We start from the raw sequence: 15,176 nt of genomic DNA, 5'->3' as shown, positions 1-15,176 counted from the left end.
GTCACACCGAGACTAGGGGGAGGGCTGTTTTAATTGTGGGTTTGGCCGACTGACGACTGGAGTGCCCTCCTCGGCTGTCTTAGTTGTAGCCGGAGGTCATGTAAATCGACCTTAAAAGAATGCATAAGCCATAAATTAAAATAAACCCTCATCCAAGGGCTGATCCATACGTAGACAATATCCAACCTGGACAAAACGGGCTTCCCTTGCGAGCCGACCTAAACCGCATCCCCCAAAGAATAGAGACTAAATGCAAAGTAAGTTTCCTAGCAAATATTTTGTTTTCTTGAAAAGTGTTGGGTTGATTCGCTGTGTGACTGCGACGCCACAGTGTTCGGAGCGCTTCAGTGTCACCCAGGCTCTGGGTGCGGGAGGTCGGGAGGACACGCTGAGCTTCTGGGCTTCTTAATGCTACCCCCACCCCACCCCCATTTCGGTTTGGAAACTTAGGCTGTTTGTGGGGTTGACACTGGTTGAGGGCGGGCGGGAGTCGAGGATCTCCGCCGCTCTCTCACCGGGATAAAGTTTACTCGGAGGAGTTCATAAAGAAAACCCGGGTCGCTAGAAAACGCTTGCGCTCCCTCCTCCCACCCTCACCCCACCGCCGCTCCGCCGCAACTTTTTCGGGACACCGCTCGAGTTGCCTCCAGCTCCCTCCGCTTGTCGCCCTTCCTTCCCCCTCCCCCCGTTTTTGGACAGTACTTTTTAATGATCTTTTCAGGAATAAACAAACCGAATTCCAAGCCCATCCGAAATCCAAGGCTAACTGATCTGTGGTCCTCTTTACCCTGGCCGCGAGGGCAGTGGTGCCTGACCTGGCGGGAGCGGGGGCGAGGGGTAGTTCAGCCCCGCCGGGCGCGGACTTCGCCAGGGAGTCACCCGGCCGAGCGCACGGTCGCCGGCACGTTTCTTCCCCGCCCCGCGTCCCTGAGCCCAGCCGGCGCCCTCCGTCCTTCTCGGCGCCCTGCCGGGGCCCCGCCACCCGCCGTTCCTCTGCAGCCGGGGCCGCGGTCCGCTGCTCCCGGGCTCGGCCCAGGGCAGGGGGCGGTGCTGCCACCCGCCCCGGGACCCAGCCGGAGCCCGGCCGCTCCCGCGGGAGCTGCTTTCTTCCTTCTCCCTTAAAGGGCCGGGCAGAGAAGGGAAAGGGCTTGTGCAAAGGCTGCTGGGGTTGTGCTCCGATGCCGGGAGGAGCGGCCCGGGGCTGCTGAGGGCAGATTAGCTCGGTGCCGGGCTGCTTCCCCGGCGCTCCGCAGAGCTTTAAGATAAAAAGAATTGGTGTGTTCGGAGCAGATAAAAGGTGGCAGTCGCCAGCTTGTTTTGAGTTTTATTTACGGTCTCTTAGGCTGACCAAGTTTGAAAATGTTGTTTTGTGTGAATTGTCAGATATTGAATGCCGCCCCTATTTGGGGACTAAAAATAAGTCTTCGACTGAACTGGCGGGGCTGGGCTGTTAGCGAGATGGGCTGTCCTGGGCTGCTTTTGTGTGTGAGACCCTGTGAGGGCCGCGCTTGAAGTTTAGGGCTAGAGGTGGCCCGAAGCCGTCCTTGCGGCAAACTGGGCTGGGCTCCGGACCTCCCGCTGTACTGTCAATGGGCGCTCGGATGACGTCCGCGTCCCGGGCGCCGGTGCTAGCCGCGTACTCCGGCGGCCGGGCTTTGGCCCTGGCTGGACGGCCCAGCCAGCAACCCGGGGGAGTAGAGATGAGAGAGGGCCCCTCTACTCCCGCCCACTAGGGTCTTCTCTCTCCTGCCCTTTCTAGTCACATGTCCAGGTTTTTCCCCGGGTCCCGAGGAGAACAGACACAGCCCCGCCCAGTTTATTTCTAGGAGGTGGGTTTGGTGAATAAAAAAGGTCAAGTGGTCAGGTCGGCGAGCTGGTCCATGGCGAGGAGGGACAGGACGGACACCTGGCAAGTCCTGCCCTGCCTGTCCCCCAACCTTGGTCGGCCCGCCCGCGCACGGCTGGCCTCCCTAGGCCACATTCTTGCACAAAGTTCGAGAGGCTGTGGGAAAAGCAATCCTGAACCGGCCAAGGGCCGGCGAAGCTGATCCCGCAATGGCATTTTGTTTTGAACAGTTGCTGGGGTTGACGTTTCCTCATAAGGTAAGGTGTCACTGGACAGTCGGCTGCCCAAATGCCACATGTATAATTAGCCTGCGCACTCAGCACCTCGTCCCCGAGGCCCGCAGGCACGGGCTTGGCCGACCTGGTCCGCTCAGCTCTGTTCTGGGTTCCAGGATTCCCGAGGGAGGGCCGAACCGGCCAGGGCAGCCTCGGGAGGCCGTAGCAGAGAAGTATGTGACAGTGTAGCCTTGTCTTGGATTTTTAAAAAATGTTTTCTTTTCTTCTCTTCCTATTTTATCTTCTTATTTTTCGGCTGTTCAACTATTGGTAAGAGGGGTACTGGACACCAGCGCAGAGTGCAGACTGAATGGGGAAAGGAGATGCAGAGAAAATCTGGCAACATACCTATTCTTCACATCCTACTCGTGGGGGAGGGCTGCTAGTGGCCCTCTGCACCAACCCAGTAAGACCATTCCAGGCTTGGCATTGTATGTCCTGGCTTGGGTAGGGACTTCATGCTTCTAGGTTGGATTGTTTACCTGTCTCTGTGCTCCCTCCCACCCCCACTCCCAAAGGTCTCTCAGAAGTTAATATCCGTGCTCTGATTGCAGCTTCTGGTTTCCCCCTCCAGGCCTAGCCGCTTGGGGCTGCTAGTGATCACTGTGGGAAAGCCTGGGCAGATCTACTGTCTTTCCCTATCTTACTCTGGTTCAGCCTGGGGTTCTTAGGAGCAGTAAGTACCTTGTTGTTGCTTGAGCTTCCTACCTGGCTTCCCAGATCCCAGTGTCAGGTCTGCTTTAGCCTGCACTTTCTGGCAGAGACCAGATTTCTGCAGCCATGAACATGATTTTCCCTCTGTCACCCTGTGCAGTTACCCTGGAATTCAACACTCAACATTAGGCACTTGCATCAGTCTTCCTCCTCCCCCCTTGTTTCTAGGCCACTCAGATATGTCTGATACCTACTAGAAGACTCTTTTTTATTTCAAAACAAACAAACAAGCAAACATCCTAAATCTTTCACAAGTTTAGTGGGACAGAGTTAGCTTTTCTTTTTTTTTTCTTTTTTTATTTGAGACGGAATCTGGCTCTGTTGCCCCGGCTGGAGTGCAATGGCGTGATCTCGGCTCACTGTAACCTCCGCCTCCTGGGTTCAAGCGATTCTTCCGCCTCAGTCTCCCAAGTAACTGGGATTGCAGGCACACGCCACCACGCCCAGCTAATTTTTGTATTTTTGTGGAGATGAGGTTTCACCATGTTGGCCAGGCTGGTGTTGAACTCCTGACCTCAGGTGATCTGCCTGCCTCGGCCTCCCAAAGTGCTGGGATTACAGGCGTGAACAGGCTAACCCCGGCCCAGGGTTAGCTTTTCTATGGCAGCAAGAGTGCACCTTTCTTGGTGGGAAATGAGGACACGGTTTATTAAGTTGCATTTGCTTTTCATCGAACCGATGAAATATTTCACTTTCTTATAACAGGAGAAAAGTTATGACTGATTTAGGTATCTTCCGTGCAGTTTTGGAAGTATCTTCTTGAATACACATATGTGAGCACATGGGCAGTAGGCCAAATGACATGTAGTTTTTTTCCTTCTACAGTTTTGAAAACCTCATAAATCAAGAGAAATTGTCCCTCTTAAAAAAAAAGCAAACAACCAAAAAACAAATGTTTCAAACTTTGAAAGCAAGTGTGCATCACAATTATTAGGTCTAGTTTAAGACCAAAGATAGTAAGTAACCAGGATCCCGATATCAAGTACCAGGGCATTAATTCCATAGGCATAGTGACATCCTCTGTTGCTTTTCTCATGTATCACCAACACCTCGTTTCTCTTCTCTTCTCCACCATATTCCTTCAGTTATAGTGGCAAAACTAGATAGCTTTTTGTTTATTGTTTATTCTGTTTATTGTTGCTTTTATTTGATGTTTTGGAAGTCATGAGAAGGAACATTCTCTTGGTGAATATGTATTTTTTAAAATGCACAAAAAATTGAGTTCTTTATTATGGAGCATGATATAAATGATATAATAGTATCAAGTACCTATACCTTAAGCTGATTCTATAATGGATTTGGTAACTGAATGCCTAGAAGAAATGAGATTAAGTAGGAAAATTATATTGTCTGTTGGGCATTTTTTTCAGTAGTAGCAGAAAACAACAGATATTTTTCATTTTAAGGGAAAAACATATATGTACAATATGTTAATCTAACTGGCAAATCTTTCTTTTACAATACTCTAAACTATATTACTGTAAAAAATGATAAAATTTGATGGCATTATTGAGATTTTATGTCTGTTTCTATTTGACCTTTTTTAGGAATTAGTTATTGGTCACTGATGAAATTGCTACACATATCTATCTTATATTGAAGATATTAGTGACTTTTAAATAATTTTCTTTCAATCAGTATAGTAGGTACTGGAATAAATGAATTTCTTTTGAAAAAGATAATATACATTGGCTTTAACACCTACTTTTAATATTTTCTATGCTTTTCTGTTTTGTTCGGTTATGTATCTCTTTCCATGTTTGAAAGCATTCTCTTGTTAGTGAGAGAATTCATACATACATATATTTTTCACTATTTACGAACAACTTTCTATGAAAGTATAGAATAGTACAACAAAAATTTTGGTTTATCTAAGAGCTATTTGTTTTAATATAGTTTAGGGATGCATATATATCAATTGATGTTTTTCAAGTCAAGTGAAACATTCCATCAAGCTAATGTGTCTGAGAATACCATATCAGGCACAGACAGGTACTAGAAATGATAAAACACAGATAACTAACAGCAAGATGTTTTGCAGATGGGATGTATTATCTGCTCTCATGAGGTTAGATAGGCCACATTACCATTAAAAAATTAATCAAGTTATTTCACAATTATCAAGTTATGTAGGTATATGAGATTTAATGATAACAGATTTTATTATAGAAACCTGCTAAAAATGAACATTCACTGCTGTTTAGAGGAAGAAATGGACTATCTTTGGGTTTGGATTTCTTCTTAAGAAATATGTCTCTCCTCTGTTTTTTTTCCTAATAAGGAAAATAAGGTATTAGAACAGTTTATGTATTCATCCTGACTGTATATTTTCTACTGATTATGCCCTGAATCTCAATATTCAAGTAAAAAAACCTAGTGCTCCTATATAGTGTAGGAAAAGCAATTTTTATTAATGTAAGCCCAGTTTAAATGTGTAGCATATCCTTTTGGCCTGAGGTTTTTCAAATGTGATCTGAAAACTCATTGTTTTGGTGAGCGTTGTGTCAGAAACTCTCACCATCCTTTCATTATATATTCATTATTTATTCACAGGAAAGTGTTTTTATTTTCCTTGTTCTGTGGAAAAGGGTAAAAGCTTTTCAGTTAATTATTTTGTTTAGACATTTAAACAAACTGGAAATAGTTCAAAATTTGCATTATGGGTTTTGATAGAGCTTTTCAATTTTTAAGTCGTCATTGTAATAGTTTGGATAGAAATATCAGTTGAAGAAAGTGGGTGGAGGGTGTAAAATGGAATATCATTTAAATCTACTGCAGACTCTCTCAGCTCCAAAAAAGAGTGCTGGTCTGTTTTTCCTCAAATCTGTGGTAGTCTTAAAAAAGGGAACATGAAACCCTAAAACCTCAGAGAAGCAGTATCGATTCAGTTCCTAACTGCAAATCCTTCATATCTTTGCTCAAAATATCCAACTTTACACCAATATTAGCCATTCTTTTTATAGTGATACCATGCTTAGTAAAAAACTTCTAAGCACTGAGGTCAGGTGTTGAGATTGGATTCTAGTTTATTTTTTATGAATCAGATAAAGATTTCTGTGCATGAGACCATATGTGAAGATGAGAGAAGAAGAACATTTCCATATCAAAGGCAATATATCTGAAGCTGCATGGTAATTAAAATGCAGTGGTTTGGACTCTGTGCACTAGCACTTAAGCAGAGCATTGCTGGGACCTTGTGCATCATGCAGGCGGTTGCCTCTTGCATACTTCTTGAAATACACTTATAATTTTGTACAAACATTTATGCCAGTCCACACTTTTCTGTGGATAATTTGTATTTCATCCAAACCATTCAAAGTAGAAGTTATTTTTTGAGCTACCCCCTCATTATGGCTTTTGTGCATCAACTATTTTTATTCTTCTTGTTTGTATTTCTTTTTACCAGAATGATGGCTTGTTTATATTCAGAATCTCTTCTTGCTCCTCTAAGACCCCTAATATATCACTCATATTTTATTATTCACTCAAAAAAACTTTCATTTTTAGGAAAGATGTGAGTTATTTTCTGAGGTTAATTGTAGATGTTGTAATCTATTATAAACTAATAAACCACATTAAAAATCAACTGCCTACTTATTTCTACTTTATAATGCTAATATATTTAGTAATCCTCACAAACTTGCACAATACATATATTGGAAAAAAAATCATTTTTTAAATACTTAAAGAAAAATTCTGATATGTTTCTTTTCATTTAAATGGCATGAAAATGTGTAGTGGCATTCTCTTTCATGATACTTCAAGTGAACAACAATCAATTGAAACTATGGAAATGTTTATATTTATCTAAAGAGTTATCTCTTTCCATTTATAGAGGGACGTTTGATTTTATTTATCAATAACTGAGTTAATATTTTAGACTGTAACTATTTGGGGATAAATAGTGAAATACAAAATCTAACAATTGGTAGTCCTGTGCTGTATATATTTTAGAAATTTTTGCATCTTTGGTGACCAACTTCAATTTGCTGCTCTGTAATCTACTGGCTCTTCTATTTCTGTATTTGCTCTCTTTCTACGAACATTTTATTGTGGTGTGTGTGGCGAGGAATTCATTGATGTATTTTATTTACTAAGCTCCCATGGTCTATAAAGCCTTCTAAAGATTTCTCTGGATTGAAGCACCATGTATTGAAGAAGCCTAACGTGATATTATTAAATCCTTTAAGAGTTTTGCGTGTTTTAACTATTTTTAATCAAATTACTTAAGTATATTGATTTGATGCTCTTCAATGATGATACGTATAAATAGGCATAATAAATATAAGATAAATTCAAAGCGCACTATGTGATGTGCATATTAGAGTGTACACAAACATTCTATGTTCTCTCGGTTCTCTCTTGATCTCTTTCTTCTCAGAAAAATCTCCCACGGTAACCCTTGAAATGATCTGTCACCCTTGCTACCTTCAATAATTTGTTGTTTCCAGTCATCTTAAAGAGACGAATTGTCTATCTTTGATATATCCATTCACATGTAAAAAGGGACTTTATGCTGTTTGTGATTTTGACTTCACCGAGCACAATTTCTTTGCTTCTTTGAAAAGTGGTTCTTTAAAATTAGACAAAGAAAATTAAAGATGCTTCACTTTCCAAGGCCACACAAGCCCCATATGTAGAAAAAAGAAAATGCAACAGATTTTTTTTTTTTTAAAGAGCATACTCATTCCCAGGCATGGTTGCAAATGCTACATTTTATACTTTACAAATAGGTCATTGAATAACATAAAGACTTACTAAGTTCTAGACACCCTGAAGAGCATTTTTGAAGCCATGAGTCTTTACTTTTAAAGGATTTTCTCTTCTTCTGAAGATTTTCATAGTTGGTAGGTGGAGAAACTTAGGTGTGGTTGTCTTGATGCTAAGCAGGTTGTTGATAAAACTGAGTAAGAATGCCCTCAGCTAAGAGAGAGTAGTTCATTGCATTTTCTTGGGAAAGAATATTGAAGGTCAGGAATATTTTTATTTTCTCAAAATAATTTCCAACTAGGTCCATGGGCATTGAACCTTCTGTGTATGAGAAGTCAGCTCCTCTCCTCCCAATATATCCATGGTATAATCCCTAAGCCTCAGTTTCCTTATCTATAAAATGGGAATAATAATAATAATACCTATATCATAGGGTTGTTTTGAGGATTAAATGAGATAAACGAATGTAAAGCACTAAGCTGAGGGATTGGTATAAAATAAACATTTAATACATGTTATCTGTTATAGTTGAAGTGGTTCTATACTTACAATTATCTGGATCTGGCTTCCCATTCCAGCTTTACTACATAATTGCTATGTAATCTTTGGTAAGTTACATAACTTGCTTCTTTCCCTCTTATGTAAAATAGAAATAGCAATATAGGTTCTTAACTTTCTTTCCTTGAAAGGAGAATTAATCTATGGTCTGGAAGACTTGGGATAGAGTAATGACTAAATGTAGAGTTTACATGTTCAACTTCTCAAATTTGATAAAACTACAATTCTAAGGCCTAGAAAAGAGTTTGAAAGGTCATTTCATTTGTCATTGCTATATAGTATTGATCATCCTTTCTTCATTCTAATCAGTTAAGAAGTTCTCTTTATTTTGAAAGCCTGCCAAAAGGAGATTTTATAATCTTTGGTTATATATATCAATGATTAACACCAGGGATTTCTTTTTGTCAAATATACCCATCTCAATCTGTTTTGTTTTGCTTTCATTTTAAGAAAAAATGAAAGCAGACATGCTTCTTCATTTGAATGACAGACCTATATGTGTGAAGACCAAAATTAAACTTTCAATTTTGATTTTTTGAAGATTTTCTGTTGTTTTATTTGCTAAACTAGTTGTGTGACCTTGGAAAAGTAATGCAACCTCTCCAAATCTCAATTTTCTAATTTTAAAAATGGGGATGGTGATATAATTTATTCCATGGGTTGTTAGAAAGGTTAAGTTTGAAGCTACTGTATATATATTTAATATATATATATACACACACATATACATACATACATAAGTATATATATACATATAAGTGGGTAGAACAGTTCTGGATAACGGTGTTAGGATAAATTGACAATAGTTATATGATCAGTACAAGAACCATGGCATGAGAAAGGCTCTTAATTCTCTTATATTTATAGTACTCGTCAGCCTTTAAAGTGCCTTCATATTCATTGCCTCATTCAATAAAAGGTATGTGGAGTAGATAAACTTACCAGCCATACTAACTTTCTACTTGATGTGAATCAATGTTTCAATTGGGTTTTGCTTCAGGATATTATTTACTTCAAACAAAGCTTGTATGTCATAAGTTAGAACTGGCTTTTTTGGCCCTCTTGTTTCCCAATCTCTTTGATATAATGTCAGTACTCATTTATTGTATTTTCATACTTACTTCCAGAGCCAAATTATTGCTGCATTTCCCATACACTAATGTAAAAGAATAATACCATGCTGATCAGAAGCATTAAACATCAGTTCTATATGTCTTTGATTAATACAAATTAGAAAATTATGTAATAATAAGTGTGGCAAGTTTGATAGAAAACAATCTTTCAAAACATGAGGTTCGTTAATAAAAGAATCCTTGATGGTGAAAAGGCTGAGAAGAACTTGATTACATAATTTCAAAGATGAAAATGCATTGTACTAGTGAAGAGGTATGGATATAGGTGATTCTGTACAGTGTGCTAATTACTGTCATGGCGTTATGTATAACAGCAGAAGTACCTATGTCAGGGAAAGCTTCTAGTAGGAGATGGCCTTTGATCTGTGATTTAAAGGATGATGAGGAACTGGCTTTAGGTAACATCCTAAAGAGCACTGAACATGGGGGAACATTTGACAGTATAACTAGCTTTTCTGTAGATCTGACACTGAAATGTCTCGTACATGTTTCTTTGTGATTCCTAGAAAGGCTGTGTCTGTCATGAATGTGATATGGACATAAGCCAGCAGCTTAGCCACTGCACTTCTCTTTCTTAGCTCAGTTTTGTGGTCAGGAACATTGTGAGTGCATTTTAAGGTACAGAGGAATCTTTCAAATTATTACTTTCCTTCAAATATGTCAACTAGGTATGAAAATTACAGTAAGTGGCTTATTAATATATGAACTGATGATCAGGGCTGTGAGTTAATAAAATCTTGTATCTTACACTGTAATACACTTTTAGAAAATGGACAAGCATGATCTTAGAGAAAAAGCTGTGTCTGAAAGCTTTTAGATCTAGGTGTTATTTCTGTTTCCCTTATGTGTTGCAGCTCTTTAGGTGCCTCATATTTATAATTAAGTTTTTCCAACGGCAAAGTTGGCGTATATCATAACTTCTTTTTTATTAAGGGATAATATGAAAATAAATTAATCCTCAGAGTGGTTATTTAAGGTTTTTGGAAGAAATACAAATTATAATTATACAATGATAGTGATGAACAGTAGTAGTGGCAGAAGCAGCAGTAGCAGCAGTAAACCCTGTCTACTGATAACTTTCCAATGGGGATGATAAATCCATTTATTAGGTTTTTGTTTTTTTAATCTTTTTGTTTGTTTGTGTTTTTAAGAGACGGGGTCTTGCTCTGTTGTCCATGCTGGAGAACGGTGGTACAATCATGGCTCATTGCAGCCATTCCTGGCCTTAAGCAATTCTCCTGCCTCAGCCTCCTGAGTAGCTGTGACTACAGAAGCCCATCACCATGCCTGGCTAATTTTTTTTTTTTTTTTTTTGGTAGAGGTGGTATCTTGTTGCCCAGGTGGGTCTTGAACTTCTGGCCTCAAAGAAGGCCTGACTTGGCCTTCCAAAGACTATAGGTGGAGCCATCATGCCCACCTAATTTCATAATCTGGAAACTCATGTTTTCTAATAACTTTTGAATGCCTTTTCTCTGAGCCAGCAGGCCTTCTTTCATATTTTTAGTTTGGAAGCTCTCTGGTGTTTAATAACTTGTTTCTCCAAGTTAAACACACTTACTGAGTTTTGCAGCTTATATGACTGCGACATAATCACTTTCTGAAAAGAGATTGGTGGTCACATAGGCTAGAGAAGCTATGGCCGTGGTCTACAATGGCTTTAACCTATTTTCCTCACCACCGCTTTGGCATCCTGGAGACTTGTATTGTTGGTAATGGCATGAAAAAAAAATGATGAAATCTCTACATTAAAAAGAAAGGTTCTGAAATTTAGTAAAGGAGGGGGAAAAGACGTGAAATTTATAGAAAACAGTTTAAAAACATCCTCTTAGTCATATTAAATTAGTTATGATGCTAAAAGCATCATATTTAAAGAACATCTTCCTTTAAGATTTTCAATTAAGTTCCTTAGTAAGAAGCCAAAACCAGGCCGGGCGCGGTGGCTCACGCCTGTAATCCCAGCACTTCGGGGAGGCCGAGGCGGGCGGATCACAAGGTCAAGAGATTGAGACCATCCTGGCTAACACGGTGAAACCCCGTCTCTACTAAAAACTACAAAAAATTAGCCAGGCATGGTGGCGGGGGCCTGTAGTCCCAGCTACTTGGGAGGCTGAGGCAGGAGAATGGCGTGAACCCGGCAGGCGGAGCTTGCAGTGAGCCGAGATCACGCCACTGCACTACAGCCTGGGTGACAGAGTGAGACTCTGTCTAAAAAAAAAAAAAAAAAAAAAAAAAGGCAAAAACCGAAAAGAAAATAAAAATTGAAAGAATATAGCAGCTGAACAAAGTTTAAATAACTTGGAAAACAGCATATTAATCAATTGAGTCTCAGGAACATTTTTTACCCTTGACTCTGGAGACTTAAATACATATGGAAGGAAAATTTTATTGTTTTAAAATTTCTTAGCTGTAGTCCTTTCCCACTATAACAATGCACAATGAAAGTAGATATATTGAGGTTTAAAAAAGGATTGTAACCTTGCAACCCTTAAAGGCATTTTTAAAGAAATTGTTAGCTTTTTGATATCAGATTCTTTAAATGTTTACAGATAACAGTAAATCCAGAGAATGCGTCCATTTGTAGTTTTTGTATAGGTTTGTGTAATTTTACAGCTATGCTAATGTGGGCTCATGTACACCGAATACTTTTGACTTTTGCGTTTTAAATTGTATGGCATTTTGTAACAGGCTTATTTTCTCTGAGGTATATATATTCATATATATACAACCTGTGTTGGGTAGGACTAGTGAACTTAGAGACTCATATTCTTACGTAGGGCATGACAGGGAAAGAATGAGAAACAGCTTGACTTTTAATTAACAGGTTTGGAAAACACCTTGGGCCGTTTTCCAAAGCATTCATAATTAGCTGTGTCTTAGTTGTGAAGTTTTGTGTTTGATTTCTTTGTTATGTCCACATGGAAAGCTCATCAATGTTATCAGGAGCTGTGTAAATAGAGCATATAAAAAGTATACCCCTTTATATTGTACATGAATTTTTTCTTTTTTAATTCTGAATTTATTTGTATAAAACAATACTGTTTTAGGTGTTAAGAGCTTGGTCTTTTGAATCAGCACACCCGGGATCAAATTTTGTTCTACCATTTACAATTTATTTATCCTCTCTGAATCTATTTCCTTAAGTGTTAAATGAGAATATTAATGCCTTCTTCCTAGGATATTGTGAGGGTTGAGGAGATGATGTGCATAACACACTTAGTACCTTGTTTGGTTCATAATAAGTGCTTGGTTGTCATTTTTCTATGAAAGTCTGATTACAGTACAAAAATATCACTTTATGCCCTTTGCATTCATTTTCATATTGAAAGAAAATGGTATAATTAAATACTTGGGAAGAAACTTCTAACGTATATGGTGAGCATTCTGATTTTTTTTTTCTAAAGGTGGATTTTGATATGTTCAACGTTCTTCCCATCGTTTATATAAGCAGGAATAACTCATTTTAAAGGTGATGAAGGCCAAAGACATAGTCTAGAAATCCATGGCCTTGGTGTCTTTACTTTTACGCTGTGTTCAAAGCTGACCATCATCATCTGTGACCCTCAAAATCCATCCCTGTTTATAAAGAGTATTCCATTATTCATTTGTCATGGCTCACCCTGAGTAAAGAAGGATGTTGGGGAGATGGTGGGCACTCCCCTATTTCCATGACTCCTTGCCACTTGTTCTTATCAGCTCTATTTAATGTGCTTTAAACCTATCCCTTGAAGTTTTAATTTTATTATATTTTTCATTTCTGTGTGTTCAAATGATTTTTTTCAAATTGGTGAGGTAATCTTTATAGACAGATATAGAAATATCTATATGTGCTTTATGCTTATCTTTTATTTCTTTAACCTATTTATTTTAAAATTGCTTGCTGATAACTCCAGTATCTATAATTTCACTACCGAGAGCCATAGCTGGTCTGTGCTTTTTCTTAAGATTCTTGCTCAAGGCACCTTATTTTCTCTTATGCTTAGCTGTTTTGTTTTGTTTTTATTTCAATGAGCTGATCATGTTCCTTGGAATATTATTTGCAGGGATTCTCTGAGGCCTAGAATAAAGGGGAACTCTTGTGGAGAGGATTTCCATTAGCCTTGCCACGTTCTTTTGCATTTTCTTAGTACTACTTTCACATCTTTGAGCTGTTATTCTTCTTTTTTGATTTGTATATGTGCCAGTTTCTGCAATTTAAATGCCAATAAAATAGGACATTTGTATTAATGTTCTTTACATTTTATGAGGCTATGCTTATATAGTTATTAATTTTGCTCATTTAACAAGTTTATATCTGAGATAATTTAAAAGACGAATATGATTTTATTAAACTTAGTAAGGGAGGTGTTAAATTATATGGTCATTCTAACTTGTCCCAAATGAGCTGTCTATTTAATATATGTATTTAAGTAATATGTATATTACTAGTGCATCTTAAAAGTAAATATGTTTGATAATTAATAAAATGCTTGTTTCAGTGTTATCACATAGTAACCTATAGCTGGTATCTTCCTTGATTGATTGGAGTGAATGTAGGTAACATTTTCAGTACCTGAGGTCAAAGGGGCATAACTTGGGATATTCATGGAGAGGAAATAGAGATCTTAGGCATTCTAGATAGCCTAAATGCAGCTGGAGAATATTGCTGGTAAGGTTGAGTCTGGAAGAATTCCTCTGGCAAGACAATTTTAAGGTTTGTTCGGGAGAACTTCTGACAGAATAGTGGTTGCCACATTTTGGATAGAGCACGCCCTTAGCAAAACGCTCATGAACCCTAATACATGTACATATGTATTTCAAATTTTAGACATGTACTATTTTGCTAATATATGTTATAAACTTGTACATATTGTAGATATAGAAAAGAAAGAGATATAGATGAAATAATATTTTAAAATGAATTGTGGTCTCCCAAATCCTATAATCGAATATGCTTTGTTATTTTTAAAAGTCTCAGTTTAACACAGTGTGATGAAGCAATTTAAAGATCTGATTCTAAGTTTATTTTACTTTGCTACATGGCTTTAATGCTGCCACAGCTGAAAATGATATCTCAGAAAGAAAAATAGATCCAAATGGGAGAAGAACATCATTGATTGCACAAATTGATTACATACAAATGTATGCAAATAATTTTGTTAAAATTTGGCTTGTAGCCTCTGTCTTCCCTGATGACAGTTAGTTGTTTTTGCCAATGAGGTCAAAGGTATAGCATTTTAATATTTTTTAATAAATGGACTCAAAACCTGTTGAAACTTTTTGGAACATCACTAAACAGGTTAGAATATTCTGATACCAATTTTTAAATTGAAAATAGATGAAAATTTTTGTAAGTGATAGCATAGAATTTTTGGTAACAAAATTCACACCATGATGGAATCATTTTCAAACATGTTTTCAAAATATTCTTTCATAACATAAATCTGTTTTGAAAAGCATTCACCTTCTCATTTGATAAAATATCACCTTTGCCTTGAAGACCAGATTAAGTTAGTTTGATTGCTTCTATGTTTGTATGTATATACCTAATTATCTTTCTGAAATCAATCTATTTATCTATCTATCTATCTATCTATCTATCTATCTATCTATCTATCTAACCATTTATCTAATCTATGTGTTTGGTAACACACACTCACAGCTTCTTGTCATCACATTAAAGTTCAGCACATTTGGTACATTAGTTTTATTCTCAGGTTTGGAAACTACCATAATATAAGCAGTGAACTGCTGGATGCTGCAAACAATTCTCATGTTTATGCTCCTTCTCATTTCAAAGCATTGTAAAGATTTTACCATGGTATACAGACCTTTTTAAAATCAATTTTTGTGGTTACATAGGTGTATATATTTATATGGTACATGAGATATTTTGATACAGGCATACATTGCATAATAATCACATCAGTATAAATGAGGTATCTATCACCTCAAGCATTTTTT

At 38.2% G+C, this 15,176-nt stretch overlaps 1 protein-coding gene across 35 annotated transcripts in view; it reads left to right on the top strand.

Annotated features, from left to right (window-relative positions):
• The window catches only part of SOX6 (SRY-box transcription factor 6), a 770,159-nt gene that overhangs the window by 132,394 nt on the left and 622,589 nt on the right, over window positions 1–15,176 (top strand). For 2 of the 35 annotated variants that reach the window (XM_016920454.4, XM_063783821.1), the window contains exon 1: window positions 170–257. The exons of 31 other annotated variants lie outside the window; for them this stretch is intronic. The gene's annotated coding sequence lies outside the window, so the exon portion shown is untranslated. Of the gene's footprint in view, window positions 1–169; window positions 258–2,018; window positions 2,104–15,176 lie in introns of those variants that run through there. 2 more of the 35 variants (XM_054661220.2, XM_063783823.1) reach the window with 1 other exon arrangement.

This window comes from Pan troglodytes, chromosome 9 (assembly GCF_028858775.2).
Source record: "Pan troglodytes isolate AG18354 chromosome 9, NHGRI_mPanTro3-v2.0_pri, whole genome shotgun sequence".
Classification (NCBI taxonomy): Eukaryota; Metazoa; Chordata; class Mammalia; order Primates; family Hominidae; genus Pan; species Pan troglodytes.
This window is presented reverse-complemented; position numbering and strand designations above follow the sequence as displayed.